General features: G+C 38.8%; 1 pseudogene; it reads right to left on the minus strand.

Moving 5' to 3' along the window:
• Window positions 1-19,965: 19,965 nt before the first annotated feature.
• LOC114695163 lies at window positions 19,966-20,266 on the minus strand (annotated as a pseudogene).
• Window positions 20,267-22,820: the final 2,554 nt, after the last annotated feature.

Genomic DNA, 22,820 nt, shown 5'->3' on the forward strand with positions numbered 1-22,820 from the left:
AGCACATGGGATCCCCAGGTGCTCCTACTGAGCCACATGGAATTCTAGTTTTGCCATGTTCTCTTGATATACTTCATTTAATAACGCTTATAACTTTGATTGTTTCTTGTGTAATGTTGGATTCTATTACCATTAGTTCATGTTAGTGTGACTCTTGATGTCTGTCATGAAGTTCTGGGGTGTCTTAAACACATCCTGTTCTAGACAGGATTATACATACATATATGTATAATACATATATATGTAATAATAATTAATGAAAAATTAATTAATAATAACAATAATTAATAATTAATGAAAAAAGAGGCCATGAATTTTAACAAAAGAAAGGAAGGGTGTATGGGAGGATTTTGAGAGAGGAAACAGAAGGGGGAAATGAAATAATTATATTATAATCTCAAAAAATAAAAGTAATACATAACAAAAAGATAACCTGTGATCTTAATGGCTGTGAGGAGAACATGCATCTAGTGTTGTTATGGAGCTATTTCTGTTTCATAGGTGATTTCTTCATGGCAGGAGAGGACAAAATGCTCAGAGTAAAATAAAGTTTCTTTCTTATGTGTGGGTATTGTTGGTGGGTTTATGAGTGGTTGCTTAGCTATTCTCTACAACAGTTCTAATGTCTCTGAGAAGCAGGTTCATAAACAGATTTTGTGAACACTCAGGTGTGGACCACAAAATTTTCTTTGGTTCTTCCACTGGGAGCAGACACAGTAATTATTTAAATTATTTAATAACTTTAGTTGTATGTATAGCTGTGTGAGTACATATAGATGAGTGTAGATGCCTGCAGAGGCCCCAGGGGCCATCAGATCACCTGCAGCTAGAATTATAGGCAGCTGTGTGCTACCTGAAATGGGTGTTGGGAACTGAACTCAGGTCCTCTACAAGAACAATACATGTTCTTAACCACTGAGCTATCGCTCCAGTCCCCACAGTAAGTTCTTGGAAAAGGATGCTCATGAGTTACATGTATCCTCAGAAATATATCTGCAGTAGCAACTGTGTACTAAGTGAAATCCATGCATATATGGTAGTCATTGATTTGTTCCAAAACGTTGCTATGTTAAAATGTTCTTTTTTATCCCTCTCCCCTTCTGTCCTTTTCTTGCTTAGTCTTGTGCATTACTCTTTCAAATCTTCAGGAGTGATGATGTAGCTCAGTAACATCATGTGGCTCTGGGTTTGATTACCATCACCGAAAATTTAAGAACCCTTCAGTGGTGCTTCATCCATAGCAGAAAGAATTTTGGTTACTGCTATTTTCAAGTTGACCACTGGATTAGTCATCTGATAGGCTTCAAGTCTATAGGAACTTCTGCATTTTGTGGCTTTCAGGAAAATGGACATTAGCAACATAGGAGGACATGAAATACAGCTACATTCTATACTAAACTGGGCATTGTGAATATTGACCAAGCTTTCAGTGTCCTCATGATATCTGTGAACCAAGTTTACATCCTTAGGTTTGAGAGTATCTACCATAACATGTATCACATGGCTTTTTATAAAAGATAGTAAGTCAATCTCTTTAATACTCAAATTTCACTTTTCACCTAATATAATAGTTATTAGTGGCTTTCTTCTAATACCATCATGGCCTCATTCATTGTACAATAACAATTATTGTAACAAAATTCTCTAAAACTTTGGACTTGTTTTCCAATTCTGTGGCATGCTTCCTGAAGAGGTCTCAATGGTAGAACTCATCATTATTTAGCAGTATCTGTTTTTTTTAAATAAATAACCACCAGTTACTTATATTTACTTTTATAGTACATAAATCTGATTCTGATTCTCACAAACATGTGCTATATATTAATGAGAGTTTCTTGTAAGAGTTTTAAGTAGTTTGTGAAGACAATCTACAAAGTGGAGTTTAGAAGTACTTTCAGTCTCAATAAATGAAGATGGCTTTTGAAGATAATGACTGAGAAACAAAGCATATTGGAGTAGTTAAGGTTTGATATGTATATTTCAAAAATGACTTATACAGTTTGGCACTTCTTTCACTTATTTTTCTTTTGGGAGAGACAAAAGCATTTCTATAGTGTAGTATTTAATTGTAATGATAATGATTGTTACAGTTTCCATATTAAATGTCTCCTGTAGGCTCATGAGTTGATGACTTGTTCCCCAAATGGTGGAGCTATTTTGGGAGGTGATGGTAATTTTAGGTATGTATACATGAGTGGATATGCCTACAGAGTGCACCTGAGTGCTGGTATAAAAGACATGCACTACCACTGCCCAGCAAGATGTAACACTCTCAGCTCCAGCACCACATCTGCCTGCATGCTACCATGTTCCCTGTCATGATGATAATGGACTGAACCTCTGACACTGTAAGTGAGCCACCCCAATGAAATGTTTTCTTTATAAGAGTGGCCATGGTCAGGGTGTCTCTTCACAGCAATAAAAACCTAACTAAGACAGAAGTTGGTACCAGGGACAGGGGTGTTGCTGTGATAGGCCTGACCATGATTTTGTTTGGAGTAATATGGACCTAGGGATAATGGATGGGACTGTAGATTAGAAAAGCAGTTGAACAGGCTAAGTGCTGCTTAATGGACTGTCCTAGTAGGATCATGGAAGACAGGGGTGCTAAATGTGATTTGATAAAGTATGGGGAGATGACTCAAGATGTTTCAAAGGAGAAGAATTTTAATATGTTGGCTAGAGATCATTCTTGTGATATTTTGGTGAAGGAAGTGACTGCCTTTTGCCCTTGTCTAAAGAGTCTGCCTGAGGCTAAAGTGAAGCATTTTGGATTAATTCTGTTGGCAGAAGAACAAAACAGTCTAATATAGACTCTGTTGTGTGTTTTTTAATGCTAACTCTAATGAAGATTTACAATGAAAATGAGCAAGCTGAGCAAGGTAAATTACACAGTGAAAATTTTGAGGAGAAAAAGAGTACCAGGAAGTGGAATAAAGCTAGATTCTGTGTTCATGGAGGTAAATGAATTAAGGAATAGAATAAAGGCAGTGGTGACCTCAGGAAAAGGTCACACCCAGCCAAGTTTCCAACTTGTGGAAAGCAACTAAAGGAAAGCTTAGAGCCGGATGTGGTGGGGTACACCTATAATCCCAGTACTGGGAAGGCAGAGGCAGGGAGATCTCTGAGTTTGAGGCCAGCCTGGTCTAAAGAGCAAGTTCAAGTACAGCCAAGCTCAGGCAGTGAAAGAAAACAGAAAGCTGGTGAAGATGTAATTAAACAAGGGGTCATGTTCCACCTCCAGTAAGCGGCAGAACTTGACAGCTTCAACCACATGCTTCTGGCATGTAGAGTTAAGGATAGAATAAAGAAGTTATGGAATAAAGACACTGAGGCCAGGCATGTGTCAGGAGTGTCCCTGAATGGAGGTCTAGTAGAAAGGCCATTTCATCAAGTTGTGAAGTTGAAGCCTGGATTGACTTGAAGAAGTCAAGATGTTAGAGATGCTAGAGTCTTGGGATACTTGCCTAGGAGAGCTGCTAACAGGGAGTGGAACCAGCCCAAGAGAAAGAAGCATGCTGCAGTTAAACCTGAATGGAGTTGTTGGAGATCTGAAGAGGGTTTTGATATCAGATGTGGAGATGCAAAGTTTGGAGTTTGCCCAGGTTGTCGGTGTTGCTTTTATCCAGTAGTTCCTCACTTTGCTCTCTTTCCTGCATTTTCAAGTGGTAATGTATATCCTGTGCCATTATATGTTGGAAGTATGTGATCTGCTTTTTGATTTTGATTTCTACAGGGGGATTACAGTTAGGAGATTGCCATGTGTCTCAGAAGAGAGTTTGGACTTTGAAACAAGCTTGAGACTGTTATAGACTATGGGGACTTTTAGAGTTGGACTGAATGCATTGTTTTTTGTTTTTGCATTATGGTATGACCATATGGTGGGCCAGGGAGTGGAATGCCATGGTTTGAAAGAAAATAGCCCCCCAAAAGAGTGGCACTATTAGGAGGTGTGGCCTTGTTGGAGGAAGTATGTCACTATGGGATGGGCTTTGAGGTCTCTTTCTCTCATGCTTCCTTCAGTGTGACTGTCAGTTGACTTCCTGTTGCCTGTAAGATATAGCACTCTCCACTCCAGCACCACAACTGCCTGCATGCCACCATGCTCCCCATCATAGTGATAATGGACTGAACTTTGAAACTGTAAGTGAGCCACCCTGAGTAAACGTTTTCTTTATAAGGGTTGCCATGGTCATGGTGTCTCTTCACAGCAGTAAAAACCTAAGACATTTCTGTACAGAAGGAATGGGTCTCATGTTGAGAAGACAAAGCTGGTACAACAAAGAATAAGAACAGAAGACTTGGAGATGAGGATTCATGTTTCCAATTCAGGCTCTGGGGCTAGCCTGAGGTCATGCTTTGCCAATGTCTTCTCTGAAATTTGGTTGAAGAAACTACTAAGCTGTTTTGAGATAATTGGTTTAAATTGGCTCTTTCTACCAGGAGTCCTGAGTCCTTACCATCTTCATTGACAAGAATTTCATTACTTATTGACATGGTCTTGGACATTTACAGAGATTTAGTCCTGCATTTCAGTGGTTTATATCCTTAGTACTGTCACTTGGCACTGTTCTCTATTAGTATAACAGCTAAACTCAATGAATCTTTAATACCCACTTTTCATGTATATAATTAAAAATTAACATTAATAGCTGAATGTTGTCTATCTTTCCAAGCAGTTAAGACCTACTCCAACTGACTGCTAAGTTACTTTTAGACATTTGTGTGTATGGAGATGAGGAACTCTCATTGTCAAGGTTAAGTTGTTTCCTTCTCTAAGACACTGAAAAATTGATGCATTAAAAACTGTGTGTAATCACTGCCTTTTAAGACCCCTGGGCACTGGAGATTTAGTTATCTTCTTACTCAACTGACAATTGATCCATTGTTTGCACTGGATAATCTCACTTTGTTCAAGCACACTGCTGTTTGTGTTTTTAATTCCAAACCTTAACTTATTAGGAACCATTTTCTACCCTGTTCAGTGGGAGAATGCTAATGTTGCTTGTTTATATAGAAAGTAAAGTGAAGGAGTCAGTGTTGATATTTTGGCTTTGTGTCAGAGTCAAGAAAGAGTCTATGCCATCAGTAATAAGGGAATTGTTTGCTAGTTAACTTCATACATTGACCAGTAATTGCTGACAGTAATGCCTTTAATGGATGCTTCCTTTCTTTTAATTAATTTGTCTCTATTTTCTTATTTTAAATCACATAGCAAGCAGTTATATTTTAAGTGGAGGCTTGGAATAATAATGATACTCCCCGATGTGTCTCCACTGGCTTAAATCACAACGTCTGTGATATGTGCAGGGTCCAGGAAAGAGTTATAGGTCCCAGGAAGACCTGTCAAGCATCCTTCAATGACTTGAGCTAGTGAGTAATCTCTCACTGATGACTGAAAGGTGACCAAGTGTATGCTCTCAACAATGTCACAGGCAGTGACATTGGTCTACCAGGAGCAGCCATGGACAATTAACTGTTGTGTTTAAAACAAGCCATTTCATGTGTTTCCCTATAGAGTTTTTCTCATTGAGTCACGCTATTGACTTACACTGCAGGGTTTTATATTGGACTGTCCAGTGAAGCTCTTCCTTGTGACTTGTAAAGTTACTGCTGAGGATGCTATTTTACTGTTAGAATGAGTTCTTGATGAAGGACAAAGGGAAATTGCTTTCTAGACTCACCATGTGAAAAACTTGCTTTTTTCTAAGGCAATTGCTTTATTTACATTAAGTAGACACTATAATTTTCATTTCTTTGCATGAATAACAAAGCATAAAACCAGATTTGTAACCCAGCTCTGGGAAACACAGAGAAGTGCTTAGCATGCACTGTGTGGAATCACACCTGGCTCTGTCTTTTTTTTTCTTTGCTTTACAATTCAGAGAACGTGTTCTTCCATTGCCTACTGAAAAATTATTTCATCTTGTGTTTTTATAGAATCTTAATAAAATTGCCTTTTTAAAATCATGCTGGAGTACTTGCCATGCAGGCATGAAGTCCTTAGTTCAATACATAGAACTCACATCAAAAAACATGTGAGTGCAGGAGCACATGCCTGTGAATCCTAGTGCTGGGGAAACAGAGGCAGGTGTAACCTTAGAGCCTGCCAGCCAGACCAGCTAGCCAAACCAGTAAATTCCAGGCTCAGTGAGAAACCTTGTCTCATAAAATAAGGTATACAGCAATTGAAGAAGACACCTGTCATTGACCTTTGGCCCTCCCATGTATACACATGCACAAACATATGCACACACCTGCACACATAAGTGCACACACACACACATGGGTGCACATATGCAAACACACAACATAAATCAGTAGGACATTTATTGTGATATGATCACAGCTTTGCCAAATGATCTCATATGAGATCAAATGCTTCTAGTAGAAATTGTCCAAAGTAATAAGTAAAAAAGTACCACCTTGCATGGTCAAACAAGATGTCTCAGCTGGTCTGCATTAACACCTTGTGTATATGACTGAAAAGGGGGTTCCCTTAGGCCTCATTTCAAAGCCTAAAGTCAGCTAACAAACTGAAGGAAGTCTCATCATGTGACTTCTAAATGCCTAGATAAAGTGAAGCGAAACTCTTAGAATTAGACGTGCTTATACAAGAGGGGCACTGTCAGCAATGAAGGGAGGGGAGAGGCTTATGGGAGATGACTTAGTGGGTAAAGTCCTCGCTGAGAAACTAGAGTTAAGATCCCCAGTACTTACCTAAAAGCTGGGCATGGCAACTTGCCTGCAATTCCAGACCTTGGGAGGTAGAGACGGGATCAGTGGGGCAAGCTGGCCAGCTAGACTAGTCAAATGAGCATGATCTTGGTTAGTGAGAGACTCTCCCTCAGTAAATAAAATGCAGAGTTATTGAAGAAGGTACAGGATGCCAGCCTCTAGTCTCTACATGCATGTGTTTACACTTGCACACACACGTGTATGCTTACACGAATGCGAATGTGCATACACATACAAGCATACCACACACCCACATATAGAATGAGGTGAAAAATATCACCATTGCAAATAATCTCATAGACTTAATAGGTTATTATGTATGTATATGTAATATAGATTCTCTTATATATTTAAAGTAGTAGTCATAACAATGATAAAAATATAAACTAATTTTCAGAATAGTACACACACTGTATGCTTTGAAACATCTTGAAAAAAAGTCACTTAAAATATTTAAATTCATTTAAAAATTTAAATTTAAGGAACTAATTCTCATCTAGAAGTTTTGACTATTTAGAGTTTTCATGTTACAAAGACTTTAGAGCAGTGGTTCTCAACCTTCCTACTTCTGTAAACTTTTAGTACAGTTCCTCATATTGTGGTGACCCTCAACCATAAAATTATTTTGTTGCTACTTCATAATTGTAATTTTGCTACTGTTTGGAACCATAATGTAAATATCTAATAAGAAGGCTATCTGATATATGACCCCAAAAAGGATCATGACCCACAGGTTGAGAATCACTGCTTTAGATAAATGTGTTTTATTTTATATACATTATTACCATTAATCTGGATTTAAGCCTCTAATTTATGAGTTAAGGAAAAAATTGATAACCATAATTGGTAAAAGGAGATAGATTTCTATGATCTGAAGAGAAATCTGAGTGTAATAGCCATGATTTGAAATATTTGTTCTCTGACCTCATGAAAATGGTGATCAAATAAGTTAGAAGAAACATGTATCAAATGTAAGGATATTCCAATTTCACTAGAAAAGTGTTAATTGTTAAGTGGTCAAAGAGAAATTTCCAGAGCATCCAACAAAAACAATTTATTTTTATTCTACCATGTGCAATGTTCCATTTAATATTTAAGCTGTAATGGTGTTCATTATCCACAATTACATTTATACTTGATTTAGTGTTAGATGTTGCCTTAGATACTTTTCTGTTGCTGTGATAAGACACCAGGACAAAGATACTTATCAAATAAACAAAAGAGTTTAATTGGCCTTATAGTTCCAGAGGATTAAAATCTATGATTGTGGAGCAAAGGTGTGCCAACAGGTGACTTGAGTAGCAGCTGAGAGCTCACAAGCAAGAGGCAGAGAGAACAAACTGTGATTGGCCTGAGTCTTTTGAAACCTCAAAGCCTCTACCCAGGGATGCACCTCCTCCCACAAGGCCAAACCTCATAATCCTTCCCAAACAATTCCACCTACTGGAGACCAAATATTCAAATACCGAAGTCTTACAGAGGATATTTCACTGAAATCACCACAGATGTTTTCAAGATAATGTAACACCTGCCGATTACAAATTCCAATCATGTTCATTGTGATATGTATAAACACATCCCTAGGAAACATAAAATCCCTCTTTTCCATAATGATTAATTCCTGAACTTATCCCCAGGACGTATCCCATTAGTTTTTCTGTGGATCACAAGGCCGTTCTCCTAACCACCTGTCTGTTGTTTGAGTGGAAGGATAAGATCACTGAGCAGATATTTTCTTCCCTTCAGATATTACAAGGAAGGAGCACAATGAAGGTCTCAGGCTGTACCTCCTTGGCTGTGTGATAGCCTGGTTTTCAGCTTTCACTTGAGAAGGTCTAGGTTAATCCTGGGCTTTGGACTTAATGCTATTTCTCTTTTCTCCTTGCTTCTTTCTACTCAGACCGTCATGCAACTGAAGTCCAAATTTACTTTCACTTCAACAGGGAGGAGTCCATTTAAGTTAACCAAAGGCTGAATGCATTCTTTAGGTAGTTCAGCATGTGGGATTTTGGGGTAAAAATGCCAAGGTTGTAAATGCTACTTTGGTTCTTTCTTTTTCATTCTTTTATTCTTTGGTTTCTTCCCATAGGTGTAGCTTTTTGGAAGCTTCATAGGAAGACAGGGAGACTGGGATAGGGAGAATGGATTATTTGAAATAAAATACCATAAATCCTATGATGTATTTTAAAATTTAATATTTAATTAATTTGGATAGGAAATGATGCCAAAATGTAAAAATAGTATTGTTTTTGTTGTTCAATTATTTGTCCTTTTCTTTCACATCACATTCATTCCATGCCTTTTTTTTTTGAAACACTCTATTATGGCCCCTTGCTAGTTTTCTGCCTTCTATGGTCCCCAATTTAAACACACACATATCTGAGGATTCAAATCTAGCATCCAGACACGAGAGAGAATATGTGACATTTGTATTTCTAGGTGTGGGTTCCCTAACTCAGAATGAATATTTCCAGCTTCCTTTATTTACCTGTGAATTTCATTTTTTCTTACAGCTGAATAATATTTCCTTGTGTTTATGTACCATATTTTCATTATCTATTCATCAGTTGATAGACATCTAAGCTGTTTTAATTTCCTTGTTATTGTGACTAAAGCAGCAATGAACTTGGATGAGGAAATATCTCTATAACAGACTATAGAGTCTTTTGGGAAAATTAGATAGGGGATGGGAAGGCAGGGTAGAGGAAAGAGAGATAACTAACATTAAAGATGTTTGAAAATGTCATATAGATCCCTAAAACTTTGGAGGCTTACTAAAATACACACACACACACACACACACACACACACATACACATGCACATATAAGATAAGTTTAAGTTGAGTTATTCTATAAGGGGGGGCCATACCTCTCCTAGAAACCATAGGCTATCAAACAAAGACCCCATTGCTAGGTATGGGTTACCATTTTAGGCTTTTTGGTCAGGACGATCTCATAGATGTCCTCATACATTACCATGCTGTTTCCATTGCCTTTGGTTACTCTCTAGACATTGACACTAAGATTATTTTTATGAAGATACTACATACTTGAGTCACAGGACATAGAAAAATCAAGTTTGTGGTGACATGGAAGCCTTGTCTCTGTTGACTAGCTTTCATAGTGCTGGGAGGTTCTACACACGCTACTAGGGACGAATAGCACTCAATAGTCTTACCCATGTGTGAACCCTGAGAGCTCCAATAATGAGTGCCCTGGCAAGCTATACTCATTGGTCCAATAGTGCTATCAATACTATGATTGTAATCAACCATTTTCTGATTGGATTTAAAGTCTCTTCCCTAAGATGGAACTCACACCTGGTACTGTTACTTGGATCAAAAGCTTATGGCTAGCTAGAAGACGGGTCCTAGGGGAGAACCCAGAGCTATTATTTTGCTAAATGGACACAGTAATATAAGCTGCCTTTTAAGTTCTTTATATCCATAGATTAGTGCATTTCTCAACCTTCATCAGCAAAATTTTTTGTAGTAAATGGTGATTAGTATGGAGACCCACAACTGGCCCAGTGCAGAGAATAAAGACCATGGAATGCTCAGCTTTAAATGGGACATCTGTGTCACATCCCCTTCCTCTAATGCTCAAGGATCATCATGGAAGTGGAATCATAAAGCTTGTAAGAGCAAGAAGAAGTGGTTGCCTGTAGTGAAACAGTGTTTCCTGGATATGACTGACCCATTGCATGTACGAACTCACACAAGCCTGAATGCACAAGACCTGTGTGACACCAAGCTAGCCAAAATCCCAGCACGGATAGGAGAGCTGCTCATGAAATCTGACTAGCTGAAAAGCTGTAGTGATTGATTGCTGCTGGGAAAGCATGAGTCAGATTTCTTCAGGGATGTGGACTTTGAGAAGCTGCCTGTGCGTCGGTAGATGGTCCTTTACCGATTTACATACAGGCAGAGCAAAGTGGACTCAGTGGACTGAAAAAAAAACGCACATGGTTTGGGAAAGGGAAAGTGGTGCGGAGATAGGAGAGGACTCGAGGGAAGCGAGTGGAGGGAGTATTTGATCAAATACATATGTATAGATGCATGTATGAAGTTCTCAAAAACTGCTAACAAAGGAAAATGTATATATTGAAAGGTATTCTTCTGAATCTCACTTGTCACCCATATGCCTCCTATAGCCGCATCAGCAGAACTCTAGTCATTAATTCCACTTGCCTTCTACTAGGGTTTCTGTTTGCATATGTAAGCTAAAGTAAATGCATACTTTTATGTTCCCCCATTTTACAGGTAAGGTAGCATCTAAGTTTTAATTTTGCATTTATTTATTTTGTGTATGTGTGTGCATGTGGGCACACGTGTCTTAGCATGTGAGGAGGTCAGAGGACAACTTGCAGGAGTCAGTTCTCTCCTTCCACCATATAGATCCTAGGGATCAAACTCAACTCATCAGGTTCGGTGGGAACTGTGAGCCATCTTGCCGGGCTATAAGGTTGTTTTAAACATGTTACATTCTAAATCTTGGCTCTTCTTTTATCACTATCCCACAAAGAATGTTAGGATTTAGAATCATCATCAGTCAGTATGTAGAATTCGTACAAACTTTAATGACTATACTCCATTGAATGGACTGTAATTAACCAGCCCAATCTTACAAAAATTAAAATTATTTTAATTTCTTGGCTAATACTGCTTCAATGAGTATATTCATGCACATACTATTTTGTGATACTCAACACCTATTCTATAAAGCCCAAAGTAGAATTTTCTGTGTTTAAAGTTTACAGATATTGGTAGGCCTGGTAATACCAATTTTCCTCCACATAGGTGGAGCAATGTTTTATATTCTGCACGCTCACTTAAAAGTGGTATGTCAAGGTAATTTAGTTTGCTTTTCTTCTAGTACAAGTACTGTGGTTTGGATGTAAGTTTCCCCACAGACTCATATGTTTTGTAAACTTGGTCCCTCACTTGAGGTGCTGTACTGGGGACACCGAACCTTTGGGATGTGGGTCTAGGTGGAGCAAGTGGGTCTCTAGGTGGGGTCTGGTCTAGAGGTTTGTGGCCTGGTCTGTTCATGGGTTTTTCTCTGCTCTACTCTACATTGAGATATGAAAAAGTAGCCTAGAGGTCTGCTGCCATGGATGAACTGGTCACCCACCATGTCTTCACCACCATGACTGATTTTTTATCCTTTCAAGTTATCAGCCAAAATAAATCCTCTTCCCTAAGTTGCTTCTTGTGTAGTATTTGGCCACAAGAGAAACCACTAATATGATACTTGAGATTGACATCTATTAAAAAAAAATCCCTTGAAACTTTCTAAGAATTATCTGCTTATATCTTGAGAAACTTCTATTATTACTACTAATATTTTCTTTTGCTTACTGATTTCTAGGAACTTCCTATAGTAGTGAATTTATCTTCTTTCTGCCATATTATTAGAAACATTTCCCTCCATTTATGATGTCTTTTTCTTTTCATTTCTTTATTTTTCTTGGATTTGGGGACAGTATCATACAATTTAACTGGCTTTTAACTCATTACAGTCCCCCTGCCTCAGCTTCTGAAGTGCTTGAACCCTGTCTCTTAGCTTTGCTTATTATCTTTTGAACAGACAGAGCTATCTTTGTTTCTTTCTGTACAATAAAAGGGTTAATATTTCATGGATTCTGAATTCTCAGAAGTACTTTGAAAGGTTTTATTTACTTCCAAGTTTTCTTCCTTGTTATTTTTGTTCCTTTTCTGGTATTTCTTTTTTTTCTTTTTTTTTTTTTTTTTTTTTTGTTTTTGTTTTTGTTTTTTTGTTTTTCGAGACAGGGTTTCTTTGTGTAGCTTTGCGTCTTTCCTGGAACTCACTTGGTAGACCAGGCTGGCCTTGAACTCACAGAGATCTGCCTGGCTCTGCCTCCCGAGTGCTGGGATTAAAGGCGTGTGCCACCACCGCCCGGCCCTTTTCTGGTATTTCTTTTATTTATAATATTTGAATTTTTGTTGTATTTCGAATTTATTCTGGAATATGCAATGGGAGATTAATCTGATTAAAAAATTATATCTGCCCAATGGTTTAAACTCAAATCAGTGATCTATCCTGTGGTGGTGTTGTGTTCCTCAAAATATTGTGCACCCTAATAAACTTATCTGGGGTCAGAGAATAGAACAGCCACTAGAGAGACATAGAGACCAGAAAATGGTGGCACACACACCTTTAACTTGGGAGGCAGAGATCCATCTGTAAGGCCACACTGGAAACAGCCAGGCATGGTGACTCACGCCTTTAATCCCAGAAAGTGATGTCAGAAAGCAGAAAGGTATATAAGGCGTGAAAACCAGGAACTAGCCTGGTTAAGCTTTTAGGCTTCGAGCAGCAGTTCAGCTGAGATTCATTCTGGATGAGGACTCAGAGGCTTCCAGTCTGAGGAAACAGGATCAGCTGAGGAATTGGCAAGGTGAGGTTGGCTGTGGCTTGTTCTGCTTCTCTGATCTTCCAGCATTCACCCCAATACCCAGCTCCTGGTTTGTTTTTATTAATATGACCCTTTAAGATTCCTGCTACACTATCCTATCTTTCCCGAGAATTTGTTGTGCTGTCTTAATCTCCCTTCCTTAGAGGCCTGGGTCATGGCCTGAGATATGCTACTTCACCAGGGGTGACACCAGTCTTTTGGCTGGGGTCAGGGTAAAGAGGGGCTCCCATCTCGTGGTCACCTGATGCAGTAAGTGTCCTGCAACACATTGTGGAGTGACAGATTAGAATCTGGTTTTAGTCCACCTATCACAGACTCCTGCTGTTTTTATTGACATTTAGGAGATTTTCTTGAACAAACACTTATTGATTTGCTGTCTGCCTCTAGGTCAAATTTCCAGAGACTTTAAATGTTTACATTTTCCAATTCACACCAAGTAAGCGGTTATTTCACGGGCACACCATGGGGGAGGGGGTAATCACAGGGATGCTGGGCAAGGGGGATGGAGGACAACTTGACAAGTTCCTTTGTTATGGATGTCTGATCAAATTCCTTTCTGTGTCCTTCAGTAGTGTTTTAAAACATTCTCTCTACACCTATGTATTTATTGATAAAGTAATTGTTACGTTGATATAATAATATGCCTCTCATTGTTCTTGTTAGATTTTGTGTATTTATGAGTTTTCAACATGTATTTTTTTGTGACTAGTTTTCATGATAGCAAGGTATATTTAAATTTTGTATTTAATTATTTGTTTCCTGGGGTGCTATGATCTGAACTTAGGGTCTCATGTATGGAAGCACATAGTCTACTGTTGATTTTCACTTTCAGCCCAGGGTTTATGTTCTACATGATACTGTTACACAATACTTGATGAATGCATCCATTTACTGTTGTAGATGTTTTAGAGACATTTCTCTGTTGTATTTTAGCAGTGAATGTTGCTAATAAAACTATTGGCTCAGCCAGTTACATTTATGTTGGTCCTCTGCCTCCTCAATTTGACTCTTTATCAGGGCAGTGTAAAGCAATTTTTCTTTTCATGTTTCTATAAGATTTTTTTTCTCAATGTTTCTGTGAAATTTTCAGGGACATTCTTTGTGTTTCTCTTTATAGTAATCTAATTTTGTGTTGGCAAATGTCTCTTGGTTCATGCTTCAGGTGATCATGTGGCTCTAGGACTTTCATTTTATTCTTCCAGGATTCCCCCAATCCCCTCTTGTGGGTATATTGCTGTATTCGCCTTTCCTACCGTCCATCACCATCATTTTAATTCTAACATCATGTAATTCTGAACTTGCTCTCAGTTTCACTCGATTTACTCTTTCCTTCATTTCTACTGTCTCCCTTCACCTCCAACTCTTCTTCCATGTTTGTTTTCCTTTCCATGATTATTTTAGTTTATCTTTAAAAAAAATATATATATTTTTGGGTTGGTACACACCTTATTCCTCACTGCTTACTGTGATTTAGACAGGTGTTCCTCAAAGTGCAAATGATAAGGACTTGATTGTCAGGGTATAGCGGATCTGCGTCTTGGAGAAGGTCTTTAGGGGGATGTTGGGACCCTAGTCCACTCTTCTCTCTTTGCTTCCTGGTTGAGCAACTCTACTACTTGCTTCTGCCATGAGGTCATCCTCTGCACTGTAGGCAAAAAAACAACGAGTCTATCAACCAGACTGAAAACTCCAAACTGTATGCCACAGTAGATCTTTCCTCATTTTAATTTCAGTATTTCAGATGTTTTGTTAATTGAAAGCTAACATACTGTTTCACTACTTTCTTCCCATGTTATTATATTTAGGCTTCATGGTTTTCTACTTTTGATGTAGGTGGTTCATTAGTTTTTTTTTCCCTTAGCTCAACATTTGAATGAACACTTCATCTTTTCCTTACTAGTGATCATTGTTGCGTACTCTTTATCTGTTGAATTTTGGGCTTTGTTTTTTATTTTCCATAGGTTTTCTTTTTCATGGCATCTTTACATAGTCAATATTTATTACCAAAGTAAGAATTATTTTTAATCAGAAATTTGTAGGAAATTTCAATGGGGACTAGAGGAGGAGAAGATACAGGAGGAACAACCCCAGATTCTCTTTCTATAACAAAGAAACAGATTACTCTGACAAGTAGGGCTACTTTTTGGGATTCTTTGTACAGCAGCACCATCTCTAAGTCAAACTGAGCTGAAGAGGGCTTCTGACGACATGTCTGTCCTGAAGCCACAATTGCAAGAAAATAACTTGAGGTTTGCATTTCAGACTCTCTCAGAGAAGTACAGCTTTGCTAGAGTTTTCTCAAATCAGCAATATGGTGCTCTTTAACCTTTGAGATTTCCTTTCATCCTTTTTTTCTCACGAGACTCACTGATTTCTACTGTTCAGGGTCTCAGCATGTATCTTAGAGTCTCTGGTTTATTATGTATTTTCTTTTAGTTTTGTAGAAAATAAAATTTGTAGTAAAAAAAAAAATCTTTTTGAGCTGGGTGGTGGTGGCCCATTCCTTTAATCCCAGCACTTGGGAGGCAGAGACAGGTGGATTTCTGAGTTTGAGGCCAGCCTGGTCTACAAAGTGAGTTTTAGGACAGCCAGGGATACTCAGAGAAACCCTGTCTTGAAAAACCAAAAACCAAACCAAACTCCCCAAACTCCCCAAAACCGTTTTTTTTTTTTTTTTTTTTTTTTTTTTTTTTTTTTTTTTTAATTCTTTTTAGAAAGAGTACTAAAGGATAATATTTATGCATCTGTGGTAATATCACAGTATTGCTCTAGAACTTAACAGTACATAGTCACAGACCTCTATTCTGAATTTTCTACATTTACATCTGTTATATGTGTGATGTTTCATGAGGAGACTACAGTGTTTGATGAAGGAGGAGACAAGCTCCATACGCATAGCATTTCTTTCTGCTGTTTCATTTGAGGTAGCTGCACCAAATTATGGCAATTGATTTTATTTAGAACCCTGTAGTCAGGGCTAATTTCTAGGTAGCAGCAGAATAGAATGAGCTCTTAGATGGGAAGGAGTTGAACTGGTGATAAACAGTATATCCATTTTTGAATTGCAGCTTGAAAAAAAATATGAAGGTAAAAACACAAGAACCACAGGCTTCATGAATGATCTGGAGTTTCCTTGTACTTCATTATAAGAAAAACATGAAGGGTATTAAGTGATATTCGAATTGAAGGTGAATGAAATTTTGAGGAAAAAATGGTATAGACCATTTGTTTTTACTAGACAGTAATTTATAGGCATTTTAGCATCATGTACCACATCCATAATAAGTTGATATACATACACAAAGAGAACCATACATTTGAGGGAAGGTTTATTTTATTTGAAGATAGTGAGAACGATTTCTCCAGAGGAGGCATTATTTAGAGGTCTTATATAGTGCGTATTGATATCAAGGGAATAGGTGAGTTTTCCTTTTTAAAAAAAGGTTGCTTTGAAAGAGAAAACAAGGTCCTTCCACAATATGTGGACTAGAAAAAAACTGGTCATTTTCCCCATGAAAAATCAAGTGTACAGCATTATCAAGCATCAATAACACTTTAAGTTTTGCTCTAAAGGAATTATTAGTCCCTCTCTCCTCCCCTCCTGGCCTGCCTCCCTCCTTCCCTCCCTCCCTTCTTCCCCCTCCCTCCTGTCCTTTAGTTGGAGATCGACCTTGAATAATATTTTTACTCATTATCCGCCTCTAAAGGTAAACATTCCTATGGGTCGTACCTCCTTAACAACCAGCATTGTACAATTATTTGAAATTTTATCATAATCCAATTTGTGAGTACCATTCAACTGCAATGTTGATGTCGGGGGATAAGCTGAAAATGAACATGAACTGGGAAAATGCTGTAGGGTAGCACCTGGTCTCTGCCCCCCTCTTGCTCCCCGCCCCCCCACCTGGAAAGATGACTTGTTAGCATGCCTTTACTTAGAGTAAACAGAATGAGTGTGTTGCCTGACTGGCGTGGGAATCGCTTCATTTCTGCTGGGAGCCACTTAGGAGGATTCTATTGGCATGTTCGTTGTACCCGCAGCAAGGCACAGCCCAGGAAGCGCAGGGCTGAAAAGGTCATGTCTTTACTTTCTGAAAGCTTGAGCGCCATCCTAAGTGCAGACGTCCTCTGCAGAAAGATCATTACTTGCTATGGCCCTTGTCTTGAATATTCTTAATCAGGTTACTGGCAATAAGAGCGCTGTTCCCTTTGGTTACCAAACAAAGAAGCACTTAGAGCTGCAGGTCACCTGGGAACTGCACCAGCCAACACTAATAAGTTAAAAGTACCACTGGGATGGGAAGGAATTGGAGGAACTGCCTGGCTGGTGGGCTGCTAATCTTGTTTATCTTGTCTGTGGGTTTTTTTTTTTCCTTTCTCTTTCAGGTTCATTTCTCAACAGTCTCCTTTCATTGTTTATGTGCTTACCTGTGCTCATTTAAATTGCCTTAGTGGCAGCCGAGAATAATTAGCATATAGAGCCTGGAAACTCAACTTTCCAATTTTATTAATGAGCTGAATTTAGCTCCCCTTTATCTTTTAACTGACCCCAAGAGCATTAGCAAAAAGTGTAGACCGAGGAATGCAGGTGAAGTAATAAGGAAGAATTATCAGTCACCCTTAATTTAATTGGTGTCACCTTAGCTTTTAGTAAGGTGATAGGATGGGATTGCCACCTGCAATCATTCAAGGCTACTTTGCTCACTAATTAGCTTACTTAAAAAAAAAAATTAAACAACCTTTCAAATGTGAGTAAAACAAGCCGGCGAAAACCACTAAAACACAGTATCTGTTATATAACATTCATGGAATATTGGGGGAATTTGAGGGTTTTGAGAAAAACCAAGTGCAAATTCTACACAGGTAGAAGAACTTGCTTGTTTTGTGGACTTAGTGAGACTCGAGGCACTAGAGGTAATTTTGATGTGTTTAGTACTTCAAGGTCTCTTGGCTAATGCTGCTCATTATTGGATGGTCTCTGTGTAAAACACCCTGTAGAGATGGTATTATGGGTAGGAAGGGTGTTTGACTCTTGGATAAAAGTGCCATTTTTAGTCACTGGTAGTTGTTGAATGTGTGTTGATGTCCATTATGGCTACTTTAGCATGTACAGCAGCACAGGGGGAGGGGTGTGGCCCCATCAGCAGATAGTGTGGGATCGAATCTAGAGCACACACAATTCCATATCAAGTTGAACATTGTACCATGCAGTGTAAACACATTTGTCAAGAATTATGAGTAATCATCTACAACAGCAAGGTGGGATGTGATTAAAGAAAAAGCCTGTGGGTCTCTCTTACTCCTTTAGCCACAGTTATTTTTATCTTCTAATGGAGAGAACTTGCAAGTCTGTGATGATGAACTATAGGTGTTACCGATTTTCCCTGAACAACTTCTGATTCCTATTCAAACACAAGATTTCAGTAGATTTGACAGCCTACTTTACTTACTATTTATTATTGTTGTTATTTTTAAATTTATTTGTTTTTATTTGACATGCATTGGTCTTTTGCCTGCTTATATGTCTGAGTGAGGGCATTGGATCCACTGGACCTGGAGTAACAGACAGTTGTGAGTGGCCATGTGGGTGCTGGGAACTGAATTCAGGTCCTCTGAAAGAGCAGCCAGTACTCTTAACCAGCCCCTATTTATTATTTTTTAAAAGGTAATATCTAATTTAAGTTAAAAACAAAAATAGCTTGGAACTAACACTAAGAACAACCACCAAGCCAACTCCTGAATAGAGCATGGTGGTTACATTGACTGGAGGCTGGAGATAAAGGGACATGACATGTAGCTGGAGAAATTGTAAGTTGCTTGCAAATCAATTTCTTTGAGGGTGAAGGGTTCTGTCTTAGGCTTCTATTGCTGTGAAGAGATGTCATGACCACAGCAACTCTTATAAAGGAAAACATTTTGTAAGATAAATTGTTAAACGGTTTTATTAATTAAAAAAAAAAAAACCCAGTGCTATTGGGGTAAAAACTGAGAATTCAGAAAAGCAGAAAGAAGCCAGCCATGTTCTTACCACTCGGAGATCCTCAACCAAAAAGAGAGATACTTTCTGTATACCCATGCCTTTATCTTTTCTGTCCCTGCCATCTCACTTCCTCTCTCTGCCCAGCCCTGTCACTTCCTGTCTGTCTGTACAGACCTCCAGACCTCCATGGTTAGTGCTGGGATTAAAGGCTTATGCCACCATACCTGGCTCTGTTCCCAGTGTGGCCTTGAACTCACAGAGATCCAGTTTGATCTCTGCCTTTTGAATGTTAGCATTAAAGGCATGTGCTACCGTTTCCTGATTTCTATGTTTCATAAAGTGACTGGCTTTTTGCTCTGATGTTCAGATAAGCTGTACTGGGGCTCACAAATAAAATATCACCACAACAATTAATCGGGGCTGGCTTACAGTTCAGAGGTTCAGTCCATTATCATCATAGCAGGAAGCATAACAGCACGCAGGCAGACATTGTGTTGGAGAGGTAGCTAAGAGTTCTACATCTGGATCTGCAGGCAGCAGGAAGAGAACTGTGTGCCACATCAGACCTGGCTTAAGCTTCTGAGACCTCAAAGCCTATCTCCAGTGACACATTTCCTCCAACAAGGTCGCAGCACCTAGTAGTGCCTCTCCCTGTGAACCTAAGGGGGCCATTTTCTATCAAACCACCACAGGATTCTTGGGTCATTCCTGACTATTAGATTGCTTATGGACTTCTCTCTGAGAGTGTCCTTTAAGTCTCAAGAAGTTAGCCATCTCTGTTCCCCTACACAGGATCTATCTTCTGTCTCAGCCAACTCTCCACAGTGGAGTGACCCAAACAACACCATTTCTCCGGATGCAGGGCTTGGGGATGTACATTCTGGTAATTTATATTTCTCTTCGTATGTCTCTTCATCGATCTCTATTGTCATCACAGTTTCTTCTACATCTTCCAGGATCATATTTAAATGCTGATCTTTAATCATGTAATCTTCCTGAAGCTCTCAGTTGTTTTTCACCTACTTTCGTTCATCCAGGCTAAGCCTTGCAAGATCCAGATCTCCCCTATGGTATTGATAGTTTGTTGCTGATTCATGTTTTCTGCCATGTTTCAGATGCTGTGCCTTTTCCCATCTCCTGTGAGAATAGACACTCTGGCACCATACGTTATATGGCTAGTTCCACAACTAGACCTGACCACCTACTAGCCTAAATTCTTCCTTTTACTGTATAAACTCACTGCTAGAGCTAGTACTACCCATCATTATTGTGATTGTTAACATGTGTTGATCTGTTCAACAGGCACCATGCTAAAGATTTTATATTCATTTATTTCATCTTTGCCCCCAAAATTTTTGTTTGTATTCATATTTGACAAAACAGTAGTTTAGGCACACACACACACACACACACACACACACGGGGTGGGGGGGAGACAGTGTGTGAGTTAATTCTCTGTGTAGAAGGCTGTAACTTACGTATTGGTCCATTCCGTAGACAGTAATTTTCTATTTCTATACATTTGCTATTTTACTTCCTGTTTACTGAATAATACAACTATCTTACTTTGGAATATCCCATAATTTCAAAAGTGAAACTGTGCTATGAAGTATCAATAAATGTCAAACTCTAGTCTTATTTTTATAGTGGTTAATATAGCCTTAAAATTTGAACATTTACACCAAAAGACAAAGTGATTACATATTATTATGCTTTTAAAGAGTCTGTAAAGCAGGCCTTACCATTTGAGTTCAGCTAGATGCAAACTTTCAGCTCACAAATGCTGCTTCTCTTCTATTTTATGAGCTTAATTTTATCCATATAGCACTTTGGAGTACCCCCAAATGAAAGGATTGGAGTCTGTAAATTCAAGTGACTATTAAAAATAACCTATAGAAATAGATGAGGAAGTGGGAACTATTTTTCCTATGTTGCACAAATTTTCATTTACAGTTTGATATATAAGAAATATTGAAATGCATTCTTGTATTTAATCTAGATATTTTTTGACTAAAGTTTACAGACTGCTTATATAAAACTCTATCCTATGAAAAATACTTTATATACATTGCGCATTAGAGGTCTGGTTGTTTCTGAGAAAGTATTGCAGCTATTCTATTTGTTTGTATTGATGTAGACTGTCTTAAAGATGGAGAACACTTACATGATGTTGGAGGGTTAGTAATTCTCTGATTGGTTAATCAACATTGTGAAAGTGTTGAGTCGGACTGGCAGGCTAGAAAACTAGTATGAATTCTCTCTATTAGTAAAGATGTGAACTCATGGTCTTGGAAAAAACCAAATAGTCTCAGTCTCCTTATTGATCAAAACAGTGAGCTGCAATGACCACCTTTAAGTCTTTTTGTAGCAACTGAACTCTGGAATGATTCACTCTCTGTGGACAGTGGTTCTAAATAATAGATCACATTTGCTATTGAATGGAGTGCACAGATCTCTGAGTATGTCACTTAAAATATGCTGCTTTTTTTTTTTTGAGTGGAGAGTCAGTAGGCACAGAGACACAGAAAGAAGAACTCTTCCCGTGGCTTCCTTTATTGAAGGACAAAAAATGAATTCTGTGTGGTGGTATTGTGTTCCCCAAAATATTGTGTACTCTAATAAATTTATCTGGGGTCAGAGAACAGACAGCCACTAAATACAAAGGCTAGAAAATGGTGGCACTCACACCTTTAATCCTAGCATCCAGAGATAGAAATCCTTCTGGATCTCTGTGAGTTCAAGGCCACATTGGAAATAGTCAAGCATGGTGACTCATGCCTTTAATCCCAGAAAGCCAGCCTTTAATCCCAGGGAGTGGTGGTAGAAAGCAGAAAGATATATAAGGCATGAGGACCAGAAACTAGAAGATTTTGGCTGGTTAAGATTTGGCCTGATTAAGCATTCAGGCTTTTGAGCAGTAATTCAGCTGAGACACATTCAGGATGAGGACTCAGAGGCCTCCAGTCTGAGGAGACAAGACCAGCTGAGGATCCGGCAAGGTGAGATAGCTGTGGCTTGTTCTGTCTCTCTGACCTTCCAGTATTCACCCCAATAACTGGCCTTGGGTTTGATTTTATCAATAAGAACTTTTAAGATTCATGCTACATCTGGCGCCCAACGTTTGTGTTACGAATTCATGAAAAAGCTGTTTGCCTGTGGCCTTGTGAGCCCCAGCTCAGGCCCAAGCTACACTCAGCCGGTTGTGGTGGCGCACACCGGTAGGATTTGCTGAAGGAGACAGAGGCAGGAGGATCCCGAGTTTGAGGCCGGCCTAGGAGGCTTGGGAGAAGCTTTGGCCCGGACTGAACCACAAACAGTGGTGGGACCATGGAAGCAGTGGCTACTGCTCCACGTTGCCAGCTCCTTCTCATCGTGTTGGTGACTGCTATGCTGCTGCTACCAGGGACGAAGGGTTTACTGCTGCTGGTTCAGAGAAGAATTGCCAGGACCATCGTGTTACAAGAAAGCAGCGACACAGGTCAGTTTGGAAAAATTTGGCAAGACAAATGGTGGGGAAAAATTGCTGTGAAGATTTTCTGTTCTAGGGAAGAATGTTCATGGTTCCGAGAGACAGACATTTATCAGACTGTGATTGCTCCAAACCACAGAGGAGGCAAAAAAAAAAAAAAAAAAAAAAAAAAAAAAAAAAAAAAAAAAAAAAA

The sequence above is a fragment of the Peromyscus leucopus genome, chromosome 17 (genome assembly GCF_004664715.2).
Source record: "Peromyscus leucopus breed LL Stock chromosome 17, UCI_PerLeu_2.1, whole genome shotgun sequence".
NCBI classification, from domain to species: Eukaryota; Metazoa; Chordata; class Mammalia; order Rodentia; family Cricetidae; genus Peromyscus; species Peromyscus leucopus.